General features: G+C 39.7%; 1 long non-coding RNA gene across 1 annotated transcript in view; it reads right to left on the reverse strand.

Annotated features, from left to right (window-relative positions):
* Positions 1 to 474: 474 nt before the first annotated feature.
* LOC144213809 (uncharacterized) overlaps positions 475 to 23,031 on the reverse strand; it is a 61,715-nt gene continuing 39,158 nt past the window's right edge. The window contains exon 5 of the long non-coding RNA XR_013330124.1: positions 475 to 529. This is a non-coding gene — a long non-coding RNA (uncharacterized LOC144213809). The remainder of the gene's footprint in view (positions 530 to 23,031) is intronic.

Here is a 23,031-nt window from a genome sequence, read left to right on the forward strand (position 1 = left end):
TACTAATCCAGCAATTTCAAATGGCGGCCATTGGGATAATTTGTGGACTCAAAACTTGTCTTTTATTAACTACCTTAACACACTATGTTTATTCTACATGTATCTGTTAATTAAAGAGTTAAATACTGATGTATAAAACATAATTTGGTTGGACTTTTTACGCAAAACTTTGACAGACATGTTCCTAAATATTCCTTAATTAATGACAGCCTTGATCATTATCATAATTTATTCATAACTATTTTAAATGTATTTTAAAAAAAGATGTCAATAGAGACAAACCCACATTAAGATTGACTTTCAGTGTCACCTAGTGGCTAAACTGAGTAAACACATAGAAATATCATATCACATTCTTATAATTATGGTTTTAGTAGAACAATACATTTTAGTATCTCATTATTTTTTAAAAATCTAGTCAAAAATAGTCATAAAAGAGGATGTTGCTATTATATATAATAAAAAAATGTACTCACCACTCTGTTGATTGTTGAACAGTGACCTCTAGAGTTTGACAGTAGAAGTACTCCTAAAATAAAAAAAAATAAAAAATATATTATAAAGCTGTCAATAATATTTCCCACCCTTGTGCCGGCATTTTTGGCAGAATTTAATTCACAATTCTCCAACAAAAACTAAAAAATAAAGCCAATGGTAAAATCCACATTGAGTTTCTCCACCATTCATTTGACCTTCACCTCCCAGGACACATTTCGCGACCCAGTGGTCTACATCAGGGAAAATGGCTTCTGTCAGGCAGGGAGCGACGGTGATGGAGGATGCACAAAAGGGGTGGGGGGTTACTTTTACAAGAAAACCATCAAGGAAGTGGAAAAAGGTACATCCAGTAAAGTTTCGGGGTCAGTGGACACAAGTAAATGTCTTGCTCTTTGTTTCCCGGTGGCCATTTGAGGATATGACGTCAATGTCTTGGGATATTTCCACCTGATTTTGCAATATTATTCATTTAAATGGCTTCTTAAATAAATGTATTTTGTCTCATTTTGTGTGTCTTCACATTTTGGGACACTGATGATTTTTGAAGGGTTTAATTGAGTTTTGTGGCAACAAATTAGAGTATTTACATATAAAGTATTGCTTTGCTTACTACATTTTCAACCTATCAAAAAAGTTCTGCAACCAATTAATTTTATGAGTAGAGGTTTGACTGTATGGAGATTTGGCCGGGTGTTTGGTCGCCTGGATGTTTGGCCGCCAGGACGTTTGGTAGGGTAACATAGGCTTAAAAATAAGCATTCACATCCAGTTTTCTTCATTTGAATGAATTGGCAGACAGTGAAAATAATACAGGTCTAACGCCCCACCCCTAAATAAACCCTTTAGACCGCGGGTGTCCAAGTGGCGGCTCAGGGGCCAAATCTGGCCCGCCGCATCACTTTGTGCGGCCCAAGTAAATCATGAGTGCCAACTTACTGTTTTAGGATCAAATTAAAATGAAGATTATGGATGTATATTATATTTCCTGATTTTTCCCCTTTTAAATAAATTGGAATTTTTAAATCATTTTTTTGTGTTTTTAGTTCAAAAATCATTTTTCAAATCTAAAAATACATTACCAAAGCGAAAATATACATTGTTTTAGATCTATGAAATACTAAATATTCAGGGATTTTAATCCAGTTCTACTTTAGTATCAAATTCAAATGAATTCCCTTAAAGCAGTGGTCTCAAACGGGTCCTCAAAGGGCCACAGTGGGTGCAGGTTTTCATTCCAACTCAACAAGGATACCTTTTGCAAGTGGAATCAGTTAATTAGAGTCAGGTGCTACTTATTTTAAAGACACCTGATTGGTTAAAATGTCGGCACTGCATCGGTTGGAACAAAAACCAGGACCCACTACGGCCCTATGTGGAACCGGTTTGAGACCACTGCTTTAGACTGTTATTAGTATAACTAGGGATGACCCAGATCCGAATTTGCAACACGAAAACATTCCCAACATGAGCCAAAATGGAGTCTACAAACGAATAGATCCCGCTGTGTCTTTTCCCTCACGTTTTTCCCTACTGGGCGTCGTCCTTTTGAACGAAACGCACCTTGTCGGTGTACCAATAAGCGGCACAATGCATCATCGCTTTACAGCCGTTAATATTTATGCTCTGACTCGGGAGAAAATGTCATTTATATTCACCGCCGAGAGACTTTATTTGCATTCGTAAGTACGCCGCACGCCGCCACCCGATTGGCCCATCGGCACGTGTGAATAATAACCCGGCCCCCTCCCCCGTGGCCGCTCTCCATCTACGTCAAAGCCGGCGAGATTCCCCTTTGTCTTATGATGAACGGCGCGCTATTGTGAACCCATGAATAATCCAAGTTCTTTGTCGGCTCCCGGGGCGAACAAGTTGGAGCGCAAATTTAAATATCTGAGGCCCCGTCGGAGAACCGTTTCTTCGGTAAACACGCTCGTCTTTCTATGGTCCCGGAGCGAGACGTAAATAGGTGCTGGAGGGGTGGGAAAATATCAATTAGTATTGGGATCTGTTGTATTCGGATGTTTGGTCGATGGGACATTTGGTCGCCCGGATGTTTGGTCCTTGTTGGTCCCCGGTCTTTTGGTCGCCAGTCAAATGGGTACAGAGAGTAAGTACTGTTGAAAACAAGAGTTTAATATCTAAATATCTACTGTTGAATCATGAGAGAGAGAGGTTAATATCTAAGTACTGTTTAATATCGAAGTACTGTTGAAACTAGCTCTCAAAATTATGTTCACAAGAGTTTAATATCTAAATGTCTACTGTTGATTAAAGAGAGAGGGAGTTTAATATCTAAGTACTGTTTAATATTGAAGTACTGTTGAAACCTGCTCTCAAAATTATATTCACAAGAGTTTAAGATCTAAATATCTGCTGTTCATTCATGAGAGGGAGTTTAATATCTAAGTACTGTTTAATATCTAAGTACTGTTTAATATCTAAGTACTGTTTAATATCTAAGTACTGTTTAATATCTAAGTCCTGTTTAATATCTAAGTACTGTTTAATATCTAAGTACTGTTGAAACCAGCTCTCAAAATTATATTCATAAGAGTTGAATATCTAAATATGTACTGTTGATTCATAATAGTTTAATATCTAAATATCTACTGTTGGTTCAGAGACAGAGTTTAGTGAACATAATTTTGAGAGCTGGTTTCAACAGTACTTAGATATTAAACAGTACTTAGATATTAACATCTCTATCTCATGAATAAATAGTAAATATTTATATATTCAACTCTTGTTGAGAGCTAGTTTCAACAGTATAGATATTCAACTCTTGTTGAGAGCTGTTTTCAACAGTACTTACTCTGTCACCATTTGACTGGCGACCAAAAGACCGGACACCAACGGGGACCAAACGTCCAGCCAGGGGGATCCGTCACCCCCTTCAAATATCATGACATGGAGCCAATTCATTGTGATTAAAGTCAAAGAGGGAAACATTTCCGAATGTGTTTTCCAATTAAGCGCCAGATGTATCACGCGGGTAGATAAGTTGCTTTTGACAATGAATTAGTACGTTTAATTGTAACATTCAATCACATTCACCGCAGGCGGAGATTTACCCCAAAGGAACGTTCTGCTAAATTACTAAGCCAGAATCATTTGGATAGGACAGGCGTTATGAAATATTCAGGATTTATTGAGTTATTTTAAATTAACTCCCGAATTGTGAACTACTCTCTCTCTCTCTCGTTTTTCTATTTACCGATGAGCCTCATTTGCATATTCCCATTAGGAATCTATAATGAGATTGTTAGCAATAAAATAGCAGCAAAAAATCTCAATACATTTATGAAAAATGTCATTTTAACACCCACAATGTAAAAAAATAGCATATTCCGGACTATAAGAAGCAAATATTAAATCATAGCATAACAAACCCTTTTGCACAGCTCCATCTAGTGGATTTATAAAGTAATTCTACCCATCACTAATTATACTATGTCTACTACTGCGCCTTATATATGGAAACAGTTTTAAAGGAAACACAACAATGCGGACAATATAGAACTTTTATGACATAATTTACCTTCTCTTGCTCATTTTTCACTCCAGCACCCCCCACTTTCACCCCATTTGGGACCCTCGACTAAAGAAATTCTCCAGTGTGATGACACTACCAAAGGGGAGGGTTTTGTAGACCTGCCTGAAAAATTTAAAGCCCTCATCTTGGATTATTTAACATTGTCTGACCAGTAGGGGGTAGGGGGTTAAGAATTTTTATTCAAATTGAGTTTTCCTACCATCATTTTTCCAACTGATTGTTCTTTTCCTTGCTATACATCAGTGGTCTCAAACCAGTCCTCAAAGGTCCGCAGTGGGTGCAGGTTTTCATTCCAACTCAACAAGGATACCTTTTGCAAGTGCAATCAGTTAATTAGAGTCAAGTGCTACTTATTTTAAAGACACCTGATTGGTTAAAATGTCAGCACTGGATCAGTTGGAACAAAAAAAACCAGGACCCACTGCGGCCCTATGTGGAACCGGTTTGAAACCACTGACCTAGGGTAAGGGTGTCAGACTCGATTTCATGTGGGCCGGACCATTTTAGATATAATATTTAGATTTATAAATGGATTAAAAGAACTGAATCAAAAGCCCTGAATATTTAGTTTTTCTATAGATTTAAAACAATGTTTATTTTAGATTTTTTTTAAATATATTTTTAGATTTAGCAAAATGATTTTTGAACTAAAAACACAGAAAAATTGTCTAAAAAAATTCAATTCAATTCAATTCATGGAACCGGTTTGAGACCAGTGCTATACATTGTGCTGTGGTATTGGATGGTGGTTTTTGTTGGTGGTGGTTGGTCTGTGTTTTTGTTTGGCGATGATGATGATATTTAGTAGTATACAACTTATATAGCATTATATATTATTATATATATTATATAGCATTATTTAGCATGGTCTCCATTGTCCAAGTCATAGAACGTGTTTTCCAAAGAAGGCGCAAGACACGGCAGCCTAATTAACTCTAAGTGTTGTACGACACGCGCCCCTTCTCACCCGTGTTGTCACTCCGGGTTTGAGTGGCGCTAATGAGAGAATTATCTTACCCCGGACCCCGCTAATGCATTCAAATGAACAGCGGCCCGACCCGACCTATGAGACGGCTTTTTAATCTCCGCCACTTAATAGAAATCAGAAGTGCTTTCTCACGTGGCCACAGTGGGAGGGCCCTATGCTCCTGACACCGCCAACTGTTGATCCAAGGGAGTGCGCTAATTGTCTGGGACGATTAGCCAAGGGACCCTTGGACGTTATTATTCGGGGCCGCTTAAGTGTTTGCTAAACATAAACGTATTTGCAAGTTGTGAGGGAGTCCCTTATCCCTTAACGGGGTTTTCTCGCTAAGCTAACAGCTAATGGTTGGGATGGGTGACGTAGCATTTTCTGATGTTTTTTTTCTCAAGTGAATAGGTTGGGTTTTTGCTTTAAAGTACTGCATTTGGACTTTCTATTTAAACCATGAATATGGAGGTGAATATTGTGAATCAGGGGGCAGCTTAGACGCGAGAAATTGCAAAATTCAATGATTTTAAGGCAATTTTAAGGGTGTGGCTTATACGCAGATGCGGCTTATATGCGAGAAAACACTCTAGTACACTATGGCGGGGAATGGGGAAAATGGCTGACCTTTCTCCAGCTAATAAATGAAAAAATAAGAATAATACGTGAATATTTGGGAAAATTCAACCATTTTAAGGCAATTTTAAGGGTGTGGCGTATTCGCACGGCGGCTTATACACAAGAAAACGTAAATTTCAACGATTTTAAGGGTCCAGGGTATTCACGGGGGCGGCTTATATGAAAAAAATTGTAAGATTTAAAGGCAATTTAAAAGGTACAGTTTATAAACCCATACGAAATATGGTATATAAACTATGCCTATGTTTCTGAACTGCTGATTTTCCAAGCTTTGTTTCTAACAAGCTTAAATATGTGGACTTTTTTGTTCAGGCACGCTTGAGGGCAACACAAGCAATAAAACTGTCTAGTTATTTTTCTTCAAATGATCAGGCCATTTCTGCTCACGCCAAAAGCTCTTGGTAACAAATAGCGGATCAGCCAGGGAAAACACCAGCTGCATTTCAACGGGTGAGGGTGCCGTATACCGGTACTGGGCGGGAGGGGGGTGTCAAAGTGTGGGAGGAGAGTGGGCCGACAAATGCTAAATGGATGCGATGCAAATAGCGCCAAAGGACAGAAGAATCAATTTACCTTATTGAAACAAATGAGAGCAGTTCAACCCCTGCCGCGGCGTTTGTTTTGGGGGGGACGCACCCCCATTGTTATTGTAATTAACCCACCTGACCTGACTCCCCCGACCCTCCTTTATTACCAACACCCTTGCCGTCAGGTTGCCTTCCTCTTACAGTAATGAAAAAGACTTTGAGGTGACCAGGTTACAAAAATAACACTGCTGATTCATAGCCGGGGTCACATACTAAAAGACATGGAAAATGTGCCTTAGTTTGCATTTAAGAAAACCATGTTGGCATTAGCCCCTCCCCCTTTGCAACGTAGACTCAACCTTTCACTGATATCGGCTTACAGTCAGTCCCTGTTTATAAACTCACTTCAATAACTAAATGGGTTACCGTATTTTCACGACTATAAGGCGCACTTAAAAGTCTTAAATTTTCTCCAAAATGGACAAAGCGCCTTGTAATCCAGTGCGCCTTATATATGGAAAAACAGAAAACGAAAAACCACCACTGTCTGATATTAAAAAAACACAAACACCTGAACTGAAACAATACTGTTAAATATGCAGATCAGCCATCTTAGTTTACAAAATCTTCCATCATATAGCTCCTCCCCCACTGCAAGATTTTATACAAAAAAATCCAAAACATCAACAATGGCTGGCTCTAGAGGTGACTGTGTAGTAGTGAGTGCTTCATACCTGGAAGTCAATAGCAATTACCGTATTTTCAGGACTATAAGGCGCACTTAAAAGTCTTTTTCTCCAAAATAGACAGTGTGCCTTATAATACAGTGCGCCTTATATATGGAAAAAATGTCATTCATTGAGGGTGCACCTTATAATACATAAGTCGTGAAAATACGGTACTTCAAATGACCTCCAATCACAAAGTCTATTTTATCCAGCGTCCTGATTGAAAATCTCCTTGTTTAAAGGGTATCCCGAATTGACACCCGAGATCCTAATCCCACTACCCCCTCCGGAGCGCCACATTGTGGAGAGGTCTCGGATCAATGATTCGAAAAGAATGAAAGCCGGTGTATAAAGGGAGATGGGCGGGGCATTCGAGTTGGAATCAATGCGTAGGACAAATGACCTCCAGTCCGAGATATTCGGACACCCGAGGCAATCTACGCCCGAATGTCCTCTGCTCAAATGCCACCGAGTTACGGGCCGCTGAGTAGTCGCTCAAGCGGCGCTGCCCGCATTGAACGGCGCCCCTAGCACCGGGTGGCGCCACTAGCAATGGGCGCCGTTAAGGAAACCAGGTTGGTGCTTGACCTGAGGAATGTCAAAGATTCAAAAAACCAAAGTGGGATGAAGGTGGAATATTTCTGTGGTTGGGAAGTTGGATTTGATTTAAGGATGTCTACTTTTTCGTTGTAGGTTCGAGTATAATACTTCTTGTTTCTGCCTTTGGCCTAAATGTATTGAGTTATTGAATTTTCAACCCTTAGCATTTGCTCACATGACATAGAACAAGGGTGTCAAACTTGGTTCGCGGGCTGCTGTAATGTCAACTTGATTTCATGTGGGTCAGACCATTTTAGATATAATATTATATTTATTTTTTTTAATAAATGGATTAAAAGAACTGGATTAAAAGCCATGAATATTCAGTTTTTTATAGAACTAAAACAATGTTTATTTTAGCATTTTTATATATATTTTAAGATTTTCTAAAATGATTTTTGAACTAAAAACAGAAAAAATGATTTAAAAAATGACAATTATTGATTTAAAAGGTGGAAAATCAGGAAATTTAATATACATCTATACTCTTCATTTTTTTTAGATATTATATTTCGATTTTTTTTAATAAATGGATTAAATGATCTGGATTAAAAGCTCTTAATATCCAGATTTTTATAGATCGACTTTCCCAGGGGCCACACAAAATGATGCGGCAGGCCAGATTTGGCCCCCGGGCCTTCACTTTAACACGTGACATAGAATATTCAGTTCAAAGAAGTACCCAGAAAAGCCTTCAGAATTCTGCTCGTTAAAACTATATACGAAAAATTACAGGGGGAATTGATTATAATGTATGTAACCTATGCTAAACATGTTCATTACATTGTAGTGTTTTGTAGGCCAAAAAAATGACTAGGACTAGGTAAAAATCGCATGGGGAGGACGTGCCTATTACTTTTCATCAAAAAGTGCTTGTTTGGTAATAATAAGAAGCCGAGGAGAAGAATTCTGGGTGAAAAGGGAGAAGGGGAAGAAAGCAGGGGGGTGGAAGAGAGGGAGGTAGGTTTACCTGACGTTGGAATCCACCCATTGCTTAGCCAAGCATTTTCTTTGCGGGGCATTGGACGGCTTAGCCCAGAAATAGAGAAAGATAGGACACAGTGTTATTAAGCGCGGTTAGAAGGGCGAAATAAGATAACGACCTGCAAATGTGCTAGCTGTGCAATCCGGGCCAAAGGGGAATAGGGAGGGGGGGACATTTGCTTGTAGGCTCTTGTAAACATGAAGGCAATATCATGGCTGCCAAACCAATGGCATTCAAAAACCTGCTCCCGTATTTTATCTGGGTCCAGTTGAGGTCATCTGGCAACATGGCGCCCTGGGGGTAGGGGGGTTAGTCACCTGACATAAATTTCCATCTCGCAACCAACACGGAACATAACTCAGGTGAGGAGAAAGTTCACGGCGTGCATAAATTTGGGGGTCAGATGTTAGAATGGCGAGGTAGCTTATCAGACCTGCCTTGGCGGGCCTCGTTTGTTTTATCTGTCGCTGCTTGGCGGTTCCAGTTTGACACGGGGTTGGCGACTATTTCAATTCGCTTGGCTGCTATCGGAGGATTGCGTCGCTCACTTCGCCGCTAATGTATTCGGCGAGGAGCGGCGTTACGTGTCCGCGGGAGAATGCACGGGTAATCTTATTAGCGGGGACGCCCGCCCGGCTTTGACAGGTTTTTTTGGGGGGGGAAATAAGCACAAAAAGATGAATTGCAAGTAGAGTTGTACCTTGACTTGCAGGGATCAGGTGCTTTAGTTTACTAGTTTAGCCTAGCGAGAAGACATTCCACTATGCATATACTACAATGTTGGAGGTGGGGGTTTTTCTTGAAGATTCTGGTCAGGATTGTGCATTTTTTTTAGTGTTGAAGTGGATATTTTCTATCCAGTCTTTTGGTCGTTGGTCAAATGGTGACAGAGAGTTTACTGTTGCAACCAGCTTTCAAAATTATATTCAAGAGAGAGTTTAATATCGAAGTACTGCTTAATATCTAAGAGAGAGAGTTTAAAATCTAAGTATTGTTTAATATCTAAGTAATGTTTAATATCTAAGCATTGTTTAATATCTGAGTATTGTTTAATATCGAAGTACTGTCGAAAACAGTAGCTATTTAGATATTAAACTCTCATGAATATAATTTTGAGAGGTGGACTTAGATATTAAACAGTACTTAGATATTAAACAGTACTCAGACATTAACCAGTACATACATATTAAACAGTACTTAAATATTACCCAGTACTTAGACATTAAATAGTACTCAGATATTAACCAGTACATACATATTAAACAGTACTTAGATATTAACCAGTACTTAGATATTAACCAGTACTTAGATCTTAACAAGTACTTAGAAATTAAACTCTCTCTTACATATTTAATTCTCATAAATATAATTCTGAGAGCTGATTTCAACAGTAAACTCTCTGTCACCATTTGACCGGCGACCAAACATCCGGCAACCAAACGTCCTTAGACCGAACGTCCAGTCATGGCGCGGGTACAGTGGCCCTTTGCTCTCCAGTTTGGTCTTTAGTTTTCTCTGTCTTATCGTTATTATCCAATTCTTCCACAATAGTCCAGTGGTGCTTTGCTACTATATCGTAAGTTGCAGGGTGGTTTTCTAACAAGAATGAAGGTCAGCCATTCCATGCCGACACGTATTTTTCTCCGAAATGGTCACCAGAAGTAAAGTAGTCCCTCAGAGAGGACAAGGAAAGACAAATTGAGGGTTGAAATAAATATCTATTTAAAAATAGCCTCTCACTGTGGAGAGATTTGAAGATATTATCCTCAAAGGCCGCTGTGAGTGAGGCCGCGAGACGGGGAAAAGGGGGCTGTCTGTTATGAAATATGGAAGGCGTGTAGATTCCCTGACAGCCCGTGGCTTTTCCTGATACCGGCGCCGCCACCAGCTCGCCGCAGTGATCCATGGACTCGCTACGAAGACTTGCGACATAAATGCTGAAGGCGAGATGCTGAAGATCCTCCCAAACGCCAAGGTGGGAGGGATTTTTCTCCCAAACGAAACACAAGAGGGCGGCGGCATAGCGAGGCGGCGAAGCGGTGAGACGGCGAGGCCGACTCGTCCTTGTCCCTTTTCAATTTGACAAGGAAAAGTAGCCTGGAGGGACTTTTGGGTCTATTTTCAAATTGACCATTTATAATCAGTTTTCTAAAAGCAGAAGGGGTTGTCGTGGAAGGTTAGCGGGAGGGCGTCGTGTAAGATGAATGTAGAAAAGATATTCTGTGGAGGGATTGACCTCTTCAAAAGTGAAATGAAGCAAAGACAAGCATATGTACGGAGTTTTTCGGGTGGATAAATATGGGGGTTTGCTTTAGGGGATGACAGGGGAGCTAGGCTATGTTTTTTTGCGCAAAACTAGCATGTGTTAGAGTCATTTTTCGCTATTTTGGGGAGCTAACCAGTCAAGAGTTATAACCGTTGATGTAAACTAAGCATTTTTGTCCAACAGTCAATGAAGTCAATAATGGAAACCGAGCTAGAAATGTGACAAAGAACTTTAATTAGCACTGTCAATGGATACCAACAATGGCTGTTATCACATTGAAGGTCCCGAGAGGGGGAGGAGCCTAACTTTATATAGTCGTTGGAGGTTTGGGGGTTTGCCGCTTTTAGTAGTTTTGATGAGTTGGATTCTGAAGTCTTTTTGGGGTACTTTCTTGAACTGAATATTCTATGTTATGTGGGAAAAAGGCGGCCCTAGGGCTAAATCTGGCCCGTCGGATCATTTTGTGTAGCCCGGGAAAGTGAATTAGGGGTGCTGACTTTTTTGTTTTTGGATCAAATTAGAATCAAGAGTATAGATGTATATTAAGTATCCTGATTTTTCCCCTTATACATGAATAATTGTAATATTTTAATCATTTTAAAATCACACAATCACATGAGTAAAATCTAAAAATATATACAAAAAAAAGCTTAAATAAACATTGTTTTAGATCGATAAAAAACTGAATATTCAGGGCTTTTAATCCAGTTCTTTTAATCCATTTATTAAACAAAAAAAAATCTAAATATTATATCTAAAATGGTCCGTCCCACATGAAATCAAGTTGACGTTAAAGCGGCCCGCGAACCAACCCGAATCTGACCCCCCCAAGACCTACAGACCACCTCCCTAAATGCACTGAGGTCCCCTGTGAGCAAGGAAGTGCCCACTATAGGCACAAAATAGTATTACACCTGCCATTAGTTAAAACAGACTCAGTTTAGCAGCTATTAATTCCCATTTTTTTAATATCCGGGCAAAAATAAAGCAAACCCCGCCCACAAAATCTATTCGGCATAAACATAGTCCACAAACTAAACTTTAACTCACCTAATTTAACTAATTCACTGCCATTCCAAGCTGAACAACAACAAAAACAACAACAACAACAAAAACTCCGGCTACTTTACGCTTTTATTTTGACGGGTGAGCTTTTTTGCATTTAAACGTGACAAGATTTAAACGCAGTTGCCCAACCCCCGCACAAAAGAAGCCGAGTGTATTAATAACGCTGCCCTTCAAGATTAGATTTGGAGGCCTTCAAGAATCACCCGCGTTTTATCCGAGTCTTACGGCGCCATGGATGATCGCCCCGTGAAAAGGGTCAGCGCTTTCGTTGCCGTGGTGAAAAGACCAACGGGCATAAATAAACAACATCCCGGCGACTAATCCGGGAGAATTTCTCAACGGCGGCTTGTCAAATTGAGCGGCGCAATTTGAATGCACAGCAGGGGTTTAGGATCAAGCTGGGGGGGGGGTTGGGGGTGGGCACTGGAGGTCCTTTAGCGCCTCAATCTGACGGACGTCAAGTTTATCTGCGGTTTGTCATGCCGTTTGTCATTTTTGCGAGGGATATACACTGAACGCAATCAGAAAAAGCGAACTGCCAAAATGCATGGTTTTTGTTTGGGGAAATACGTATAAGTAATTGCTATTTTTTATAGCTCAGGTGGTTTTTAGTGATTGTTTGGAGCTGCTATTTTTTGGGGGGTGGGTGTAGTTCTAGTGGCAAACACTAGATAGCAGCAGTGATGCTGTTAAATGGACTAAAAAGAATACAGACAAGTTTAAGTCAAGTTTTTGAAAGTCATCATTTTTAGAGTACATTGATTGGTCAAAAAACTACAATAGTGTACTTAAGATTACTATTTTTTAAATTTCCAAAGGTCCAAACTTTAATTTAAATTAAAAGTACACCCCAAAATGTCATTTTTAGCATCCCGTTTAAGTTAAAATAAAATTACTATCCTGACATTTACCCTAATATTTGGAGTGAGACCTCCATTTTGCTAAAAAAAATAGGTTGTGTAGTCTTGTCTATAGTCATTGGAATATATTTAATTCCATATACTACATTAACAACTTATGGGCGGAGCTAATGTCACTGCAATTGGCAATTACAGCATTATCGGAATGGTACTTCTTGAATAAATGGCTTTAAAAGACAATAGTTGTAGTTTCTGGCTATACAAGGTATGCTATCCTGGCTCCGCCCACCCCCTCTAGCCTGTTTTTTCTCGGCGGATGTGACAGTGACTCCCCGAGCTGCCTGACCTTTGCCTCCGCCTTTTAGTGCATCGATCCGCCGGTCATTCTGGGCCAAGATGGCCTCCCTTGTTGTCCTTGCGTCCCAGCCCAGTTAACCTGAGAAGACTTCTGCTTGGACCTCTTGCCCTGACACCCCTTTGGGTTTCTTCTGTGAACATGTTTTGCCTTTAAAAATGTCTTTAAATGTAATTATATTCACAGACAAACATGGGTAGAAATGTCTATGATCAAATGGGAAACTACCATTCTGAAATTGGATTATCCAATCAGAATTGCCGACCTCTAACTCAACATAGTTACCACATTTTAAGCCACACCCTTAAAATTGCCTTAAAATGGTTGAATTTGACAATTTCTCGAGTATAAGCCGCCCCATTTCACAATTTTTGTAGACAAACTCCTATACTATTAATATTAAAATACATTATGACACTTCAAAATTGGCTGTGGTCTAAATTCCATATTTTCTCCAATATAAGCCACCTCTGCGTATAAGCCATACTCTTAAAATTGCCTTAAAATGGTTGAATTTTTACAATTTCTCGCATGTAAGCCACCCCGCGTATAAGCCGTACTCTTAAAATCGCCAAATTAAACAATTTCTCGCATATAAGACGCCCCCTGATTCCCAATTTTCACCTCCACATTCAAAAAGGAAGTCAGGTGAGCGGTACAACCAAGAAGTTTGTCCATAGCGGTCTAGTTTGTCATCCCTAGATAAGACAACAGCACCCTGACAGGCCCAAGAGAGTGTTTTTCCACATTTTATGCAAAATATGTTATTTCTCTCTCTGGAATTTCATTCATAGATGTCAAAATAAATATTATTTAGCATTTTATCTGTTTATATTTTCTCTATTTTGAAATAAAGGACCGCGTCAGCCACATTAAAGCATTTTGTCTTTGTCACCTTGCATGTCAAATCTAATTTGTGGACAGATAAGTCCTACCTTTGATTCAGTCATCATTTTTTTTTGGTTAAAAATACGCTGTGTCTTTGATTTTACACTATGAAAACCTGTTATTTTTAGACCCAAAAACATTACATGAATATCCAGTAAAAAAAAAAAATAACCCTTCCTAAAAACGCGACTTATACTCCAGTGTGCCTCTATAGTCGTTTTAGGAAAACAAACATACACCTCCAGGCTCTGTAATCATGAAGTACCATCACATAAATATGTATTTCCCAGTGGATCCTAACCCGCATAAATCCAGCCATTTCTCACCATTCTCAAATAAAAACATTCATTCTCCTTTCAACGAAATAGAATGCGTGTAATGTCATGTTTATTCTTCCAAATAAAAGCTAATGAACATAGCATAAGCAGCTGGGATTAAAAAAAAACATGAAAAAATATAAAATAATAACAAAAAAAATCTTGTTTGGAGAGTTAAAGTACTTCACAACCAATTTTCAGGTTTAATGGAGGTGAAAGGGTTTATTACACTCCTTCTTTTAGTGATATAATTTCACCTCTATTAGTTCTTTTTTTACTCATTTTTTTTAATCACCGCCGTGTTGACGCTAGCAACCTGACGCGAGTTCTATTCCCCAACTTTTGACACCTGCTGTTAACTTTTGACGGAAGCACACTTGCCAAGTAATGACTTTACCGACTTGCCGCGCTTAAACGCGTACTCCCAGATAAATTAGCCGCACGCTAACGTGACGGCGAAAGGGAAAAGATTCGTGCTAAGAGGGAAGTAAACAAACCCGAGTCGAGCTGTCGGAGTAATCGATGTTCGGGTGCGAAATAATTGCAGACTACACAAGTGATCCGGAACTGAAATTGAACTCAATGCATGGCGAAAATTGGCTTCACTTTCTGCTTGAATAGACTTTTTAGTCTTGTAGTACTTCTTCTAGTACTTCTCTTCGGGTCCATTTGTTTTTTATTGGGGAACTTTCAGGTATGAAAGAGATCTTTTATAACGCCACTAGTCAAATCAAAGTCCATTTCACATTAAACCGGCACACTGTAAGGTAGAAAAGACTCCAATCAGAGAGTACCGTATTTTCACGACTATAAGGCGCACCGCATTATGAGGCGCACCCTCAATGAATGGCATTTTCCATATATAAGGCGCACTGGATTATAAGGTGCACTGTCTATTTTGGAGAAAATGGAAGACTTTTAAGTGCACCTTCACGACTATAAGGCGCACTTAAAAGTCTTACATTTTCTCCAAAATAGACAGTGTGCCTTATATATGGAAAAAAAACAGAAAACCAAAAACGAAAAACCACCACTGTCGGATATTAAAAAAACACAAACGCCTGAACTGAAATAATACTGTTAAATATGCAGATGCCATCTTAGTTTACAAAATCTTCCATCATAAAGCTCCTGCCCCACTGCAAGATTTTATACAAAATAAATCCAAAACATCAACAATGGCTGGCTCTAGAGGTGACTGTAAAGTAGTGAGTGAGTGCTTCATACCTGGAAGTCAATAACAATTACCGCATTTTCATGACTATAAGGCGCACCCTCAATGAATGACATTTTTTCCATATATAAGGTAAACTGTATTATAAGGTGCACTGTATTATAAGGCGCACTGTCTATTTTGGATAAAATATAAGACTTAAGTGCGCCTTATAGTCGTGAAAATACGGTAATTGCTATTGAACAGTATTATTTCAGTTCAGGCGTTTGTGTTTTTTTTAATATCCGACAGTGGTGGTTTTTCGTTTTTGGTTTATAGTCGTGAAAATACGGTATCTTCTCCCTGGGTTTTTTTTCGTGCTTTCTTGCTATGTGTGTTAAATATCTTTTTTAAGTCTAGTGAGCCAAGATGTGCAAGAGGGATTGGAGTTTGAAATGAGTGCAAACACTTCTTCTCCTATTTAAACTTTGAACAGAAAGTGGAAATGTGTTCCAGTCTAGATTCTCAGAGGATGAGGGGGGATTTGGGCTTTCGGTTCTTTTCGCCGTGCTCATTTTTAAGCCTTATTAATCGAATTACTTCTCCAATTGTACGTATTTAACATCATAGAAACCGAGCTGGACTGCGAATGGAAATGGAAAACACAACGGCCAAGACTTTGGTCCGTTTAACTCCTCCTGGTGGGCAATGCGGACTTTTAAAAATATCTTTTAACTGTCCCACTACTTCCCCAGTCCACTCTCTAAGAATTTCAGTGCCTAGGAAGGGCAAAGAGGATAGTAAAGGACAATACACATTTTGTTTTGCCCTCTAGCTGGCGCTACAGGACCATAACAGCCAAGACAAACAGACTCAATAGCAGTTTATTCCCATGTTTCGGCACCATAACCTCAACTGGAGTTTTGCACCTCATCAAGACTTACTTCTAAGCAATTTAGTCACTTTGGTCCGGCCCACATGAAATCAATTGACGTTAACGCGGCCCCAAGTCTGACACACCTGGGTTAGCCCCTCCCTCACAGTGAAAGACCTGGGTTCAAATCCAGGTCGGTCCACTTGTGTGGAGTTTACTTGTTCTCCTAGGCCTGCATAGGGTTTCTCCGGGTACTCCGGATAAGCTCCAGCACTCCCGCAAACCTAGATGTGTGTTCAATAGTCGTAAGAAAAAGCCACACGCTTTCTCCCGCCTCGACAAAAGTGACAACACAACCTTGAAGTACTCCACCTGATGTAGAATTGGACCTTGATTTGAGTCGGAACTTTTACTCGCCACAGAGTGATGAACACCCCGCACCACCTCATCTATATCCTTCCTAAAACACAAGGTTAGCACATGAGATGCAAAAAACGGCGACCAATCCATCGGACGGTGTGAAAAATGACACAGAATATCGGAAAAGGTTTCAACCGAACCGGGAAAACCCGAAGAAAAGCCAGTAAATGAAGTTCCGAAGGGTTTAGACGCTTCATTCTGATGCATGAAGACGGACGGGAGAATAGATTGCTAGCCTTGGGGTGGATAAGGACACAACCATTCTCCCTGGAGAGATGGATTAGAGCGAGGAGTGAAAATAAATGATCACAGTTTTTAATGGTCTTTTAGCGTGTGCAGTTTTACCCCCCCAACCCCCGATTTCCCAACCCGGGCTTCCCAACCTTTCCCACGATGACGTTTTATAGGCCTGACATTTTCACACGCCAGCTGCCTCGCCCTTAAAACCCCCACCGCCAACATGGAGAACGTCATCCAATAAAAGCAAAGCAACTCCATTCACTCAAGGAACAGCCAATCAGAGTGGAGTACAAGGAAGAGATTGGATCTGTGTCTTAAGAATTTTAGAACCAAACAGGAGTAGCGGAAGTTCATGTTCCATTTATAAGCTGACATGGCATTGAAGCTTTTGGATTTGTTAATTTTTTACAAGACGCCATTTGATTCAAATGTGAAAAGACAGCAGACAGGTTTGGCGTCGACTTAGTTAAACCTTAACATTTTATAGTTCTTGACGTCCTTTTGGGTTTTGGCGAATAGCAAAAAAATCCAGATTTTTCCGCATATCGCAGCTTTTTTTTCTTCTTTTTTTTAACGGGACAAAATTGCTTTTTTTGTTCACTTCCAAAGCAATTTGCCAGCGCGCCCTCCCTTTCTCGCAAGGGCATTGCGCATTAATGACATTCATTACCCCGTTTTATATTATCTCCAAATCCAGTAGCACATTAATCTTAGCAATTCCCGCATTACATATATATATGTATATATTTAAAACATAGTCAAGGGCTTGTATAGCAAAGAAATAGGCGACCATTCATTTTTATGGAAATTAAATCCCGGGTTTCGGCACCAAAACTTTTTTTTTTACCCTCCCTAATTTGTGTTATGATAAATTCCATACCTGATTGCCTCTATAAGAGACAAATCTGTCTTCATAAGACACAGTAAGGTTCCTGACACCTATTTAACGTAGCTAATCCATTTGTTTGATTTATTTTGTACAGTGTGTAGTTAAATGTCTTTGAAAAAAAAGCCTTGGCAAAGAGAGAAAAGACCAACGGATAAGGATCCGACTTTTCAATGTCTAATCGTTCCGGCAAGCCTCAAAATTCTTCTGCTTAAAGAGATGAGATGCTCGATGAGCGTCCGAGATAGCGATCGTCTCGACAAGATAGCGATTCCCAAGCGACGTGATAAGAATCCGTTAGACTTGCGCCGCATAACAATGGGATGCGAGGCTTCCAATCCTCTGGAACAGGTCAGTTGTGGGCGGGGAAGTCTTCGTGGGTTTTTAATGGTGATATCCGTCACCGTTGGAGTGACCGCGGTTGAGTGTTGCTGGGGAGAGCAGGTGAAGAAGGTTGGGGAGCGAAAGACTGATGGTTGTGAGGTTTATGCTACTCCATCATCATTTCACAGGCCTGGGAGTTTGGGACATGGCTCTCATACTGGGAATCATCACTGGCTTGGAAATGGATGGGGAATGTAGGAAGCTCCAGCCGTGGAAATGGGAGGATACTGTGTTTTCTTGCATATATGCTGTTTTTTAACTAGAACAATTATGGCTGAATCAAGGGTGAGGCTTGTATTGAATAGGCTGGTTGTTCTGAGACTCAAGTCAAGCTGTATGGTGGGCCACACAAAATGATGTGGCGGGCCAGATTTGGCCCCTGGGCCGCCACTTTGACACATAGTATCTCACAAATACCACTTGCGATGATTTTTCTCAAGATTTTTCCTTTCAAATTCAAATCCTCACTATTAAAACCAAGAATATGAAGGTGAAAATTGCAAATCGGGGGCGGCTTATACTCGAAAAATTGCAAAATTCAAGGCAATTTTAAGGGTGTGGCTTATACACGGAGGCGGCTTATATGCGAGAAAATACTCTAGTACACTACAGCGGAGAGTGGGGAAAATTACTGACCTTTCCCTGGCCAATAAATGGAAAAATAAGAATAATAAATAAGATCAACAGCCAGAAAACAGAATGATTTGTTCACAAAACCTCCATCCTTGGCTTACGCCGCTTCTCCAACCTCGAGCGAGATTTTGTCTATCTATTCCCCGACGGCGTATCAACCCTGAAGGAAGCCCCCTGCTACGATCCCACGCAATAAACGACCTATACAGACCCGAATCATGGCCCGATGGTTCATTAAATAACGGCCGTTTAACCTTTACAAGGCTTGACAGTGGCGCTTGCATTGTCATACTTGTTAGAGTCGTAAATTACCTTGGCAGCAAACGCGGCCCGGTGTCGGCACGCACTTTGCGGGGGCGAATATATTTGGTTACATTACCCAACCATCCGTGGCGTAGCACCAAAATGGAGGCTTGGGTAGATACGGGCTAGCCCTGGGGTGGCGTCAACCATGTGTGACCATCATCACAAAAAGAATGGGGCTATACTCAGTGAAGAAAAGGTGGAATTGTTACTTACTACTGTGTTTAAAGGAGTATTACCCTCGAGCTATCCTGAATATGGCTAATTAGTCATAGTAAATATTTGCTTTAGGCAAAGGGTGTCAGATTCGGGTTGGTTTGCGGGTTGCAATAATGATTTCATGTGGGCCGGACCATTTTAGATATAACATTTAGATTTTTTTTATAAATGGATTAAAAGAACTGGATTAAAATCCCTGAATACTTAGTTTTTTATAGAACTAAAACAATGTTTATTTTAGATTTTTTTTAAAATATATTTTTAGATTTTACAAAATGATTTTTGAACTAAAAACAGAAAAAAATGATTAAAAAAAGTACAATTATTGATTTAAAAAAGGGGGAAAATTGGGAAATTTAATACACATCATATTTAGATTTTTTTTTAAATAAATGGAGTAAAGGAACTGGATTAAAAGTCCTGAATATTCTTATTTTTTAAAGATCTAAAACAAAGTTTATTTTAGATTTTTTAAATATATTTTTTTAGAATTTTACAAAATAATTTTTGAACTAACAACACAGCAAAAAATGGATTAAAAAATGACAATTATTGATTTAAAAAGGGGAAAATCAAGAAATTTAATATACATTTATACTCTTCATTATAATTTGATCCTAAAACAGAAAGTTGGCGCTCATGATTTACTTTCCCGGACCACACAATATAATGCGGCGGGCCAGATTTGGCCCCTGGGCCACCACTTTGACACGTGTGACTTAGAGGTTTTGGGAAACTGAATCCATTTGTTTTTGTGCCCAGGTTTCCCATTCCTAATCTATCTGGTATGATTTTTTCCTGGTTTGAAAGACATTTTCCACCACAGAAAGGACTCGTCAATGGCCAAAATTTCTCAGGAGGACTTTTTAACTCATCTCCGAAGACTCTGCAAAAGAAATCTAATGATCCCTGATGCGAATGCATTTAAATGTATTCAGTCCTCCAGATTCCTCGCCGGATTAATTGGCTTGAAAAGGCCAACGAAATGAGCAGTAATGAATTGACGGGATCAAAGCCTCAGACACGCCACCACCACAAACACGTTCTCGTCACCCTGGCCTATATATCGAACAGGCCGGTCGTTCCGAGACTCCGAATCTGTTCATCTGTCAAAGTGTCAGAGTCGATGCATCACGGCCAAGCGTCGAGTTCACGCAAGCGGGAGAAAAGAGCGTCTCTCCCGAGCAAAGCAGAAGGCTTCGCCATATTTTAAATGACGCCGACTCGCCCAGATACCAGACTGCTCTCCATCTTGTGGGAGGCGTCTGCCGCTCTCGCGGCGCGTGGGAGAGACACAACATAAACTATTTTCAGAGAGCCTCTAAACCAGGGGTGTCAAACTCCCTTTGGTCTGCGGGCCGAATAAAGCTTACCGTCTTTTCCCGACTATAAGGCGCACTTAAAAGTCTTAAATTTTCTCCAAAATAGACACCTTATAATCCAGTGCGCCTTATATCTGGAAAAAACTGAAAACCAAAAACCACCACTGTCGGATATTAAAAAAACACAAACGCCTGAACTGAAACAATACTGTTAAATATGCAGATGCCATTTTAGTTTACAACATCTTCCATCATATAGCTCCTCCCCCACTGCAATATTTTATACAAAAAAAATCCAAAACTACAACAATGGCTGGCTCTAGAGGTGACTGTGTAGTGCAGTGGTCTCAAACCGGTTCCACATAGGGCCGCAGTGGGTCCTGGTTTTTGTTCCAACCGATCCAGTGCTGACATTTTAACCAATCAGGTGTCTTTAAAATAAGTGGCACCAGAATCTAATTAACTGATTGCACTTGCAAAAGGTATCCTTGTTGAGTTGGAATGAAAACCTGCACCCACTGCGGCCCTTTGAGGACCCATTGGAGACCACTGGTGTAGTGAGTGCTTCATACCTGGAAGTAAATAGCAATTACTGTATTTTCACCACTATAAGGCGCACTTAAAAGTCTTACATTTTCTCCAAAATAGACAGTGCGCCTTATAATACAGTGCGCCATATATATGGAAAACATGTCATTCATTGAGGGTGCACCTTATAATGCGGTGCGCCTTATAGTCGTGAAAATACGGTATATATGAGTGCAATTCTATGTTAACCCAACAGACCTCCATTAAAATAAAGTCCTCATGCGATTGTTCTTGAAGTCCCCGTTACTTACGAAGCACTTGGATGCAGCTGTGCTACTCAGACGGCCGTTTATAAAAATGCATATTCATCGTCCAAATGCGATTACGCTTAAAAAAAGTGCAGAGATTCTTAATAGGAGAAAAAACAACATTAAAAATGTCCACTCGTGTACTTTTGTAACACAATCGTAGCAAAAAATGTAGTACAACCAGGGACCATAACAAAGGCTCACTAGACAAAAGTTACAGTCTTCTTAGTCTCAGCCGATTAGCATTCCCTCGGCCCTCGGTCACATGTGTCAAAGTGGCGGCCCGGGGGCCAAATGTGGCCCACCATATCATTTTGTGTGGCCCGGGAAAGTAAATCATGAGTGCTGACTTTCTTTTTTAGGAGCAAATTAAAATTAAGAGTATAGATGTATATTACATTTCCTGATTTCCCCCTTTTAAATCAATAATAGAATTTTTTTTAATCCATTTTCTGTTTTTAGTTCAAAAAACATAAAAAGGCTAAAATAAGCATTGTTTTAGATCTATAAAAAACTGAACATTCAGGGCTTTTAATCCAGTTCTTTTAATCCATTTATTTAAAAAAAAATCTAAATTTGATATCTAAAATGAGTATAAATGTATTTTAAATTTCCTGATTTTCCCTTTTTTGAATCAATAATTGATTTTTTTTAGACTATTTTTCTGTGTTTTTAGTTCAAAAATCATAAATAAAATCTAAAAATATATTTGAAAAAAATATAAAATAAACATTGTTTTAAATCTATAAAAAAAACTGAATATTCGGGGCTTTTAACCCAGTTCTTTTAATCAATTTATAAATCTAAATATTATATCTAAAATGGTCTGGCCCACATGAAATCGAGTCTAACACCCTTACCCTAGGTCAGTGGTTTCAAACCAGTTCCACATAGGGCCGTAGTGAGTCCTGGTTTTTGTTCCAACCGATCCAGTGCCAACATTTTAACCAATCAGGTGTCTTTAAAATAAGTAGCACCTGACTAATTAACTTATTGCACTTGCAAAATGTATCCTTGTTGAGTTGGAATGAAAACCTGCACCCCCTGCAGCCCTTTGAGGACCGGTTTGAGACCACTGCCCTAGGTTATCGTCATCTGATGTGGCGAAACGGATGCACAAAACCGGGAAAAAATACATCCACGTTGCATTTGCAAACAGCGCGTTTAAGCAAAAGTGCTCCATCATCTGCCCTACCCTCGTTCAATTTCCCGAAGCAGGTGCGGGTACGGGTGTTCAAGCTTGGTAGCGAGGCACTCATTCACCTGAGCGCTGTTGCTTTATTCCTCCATACATCAAAATAAATGGCAAGTACGTCTCTTTTTTGTGTGTCGCCAGGTGTATATTTACAAATGAGCGCTTTTAATAGAAAAGAATGAGCCAATTCTCGGCCGGTGTCAAAGACATGATGACGAATGCGTCGCCTTGAGATTCGCTCCAAGTGATTGCTTTTCTATTGCATCAAAATCAGAGATTCATAGATCATGATAAAGTAACGGGGGGCCTTCG

The sequence above is a fragment of the Stigmatopora nigra genome, chromosome 20, assembly GCF_051989575.1.
Source record: "Stigmatopora nigra isolate UIUO_SnigA chromosome 20, RoL_Snig_1.1, whole genome shotgun sequence".
Classification (NCBI taxonomy): domain Eukaryota; kingdom Metazoa; phylum Chordata; class Actinopteri; order Syngnathiformes; family Syngnathidae; genus Stigmatopora; species Stigmatopora nigra.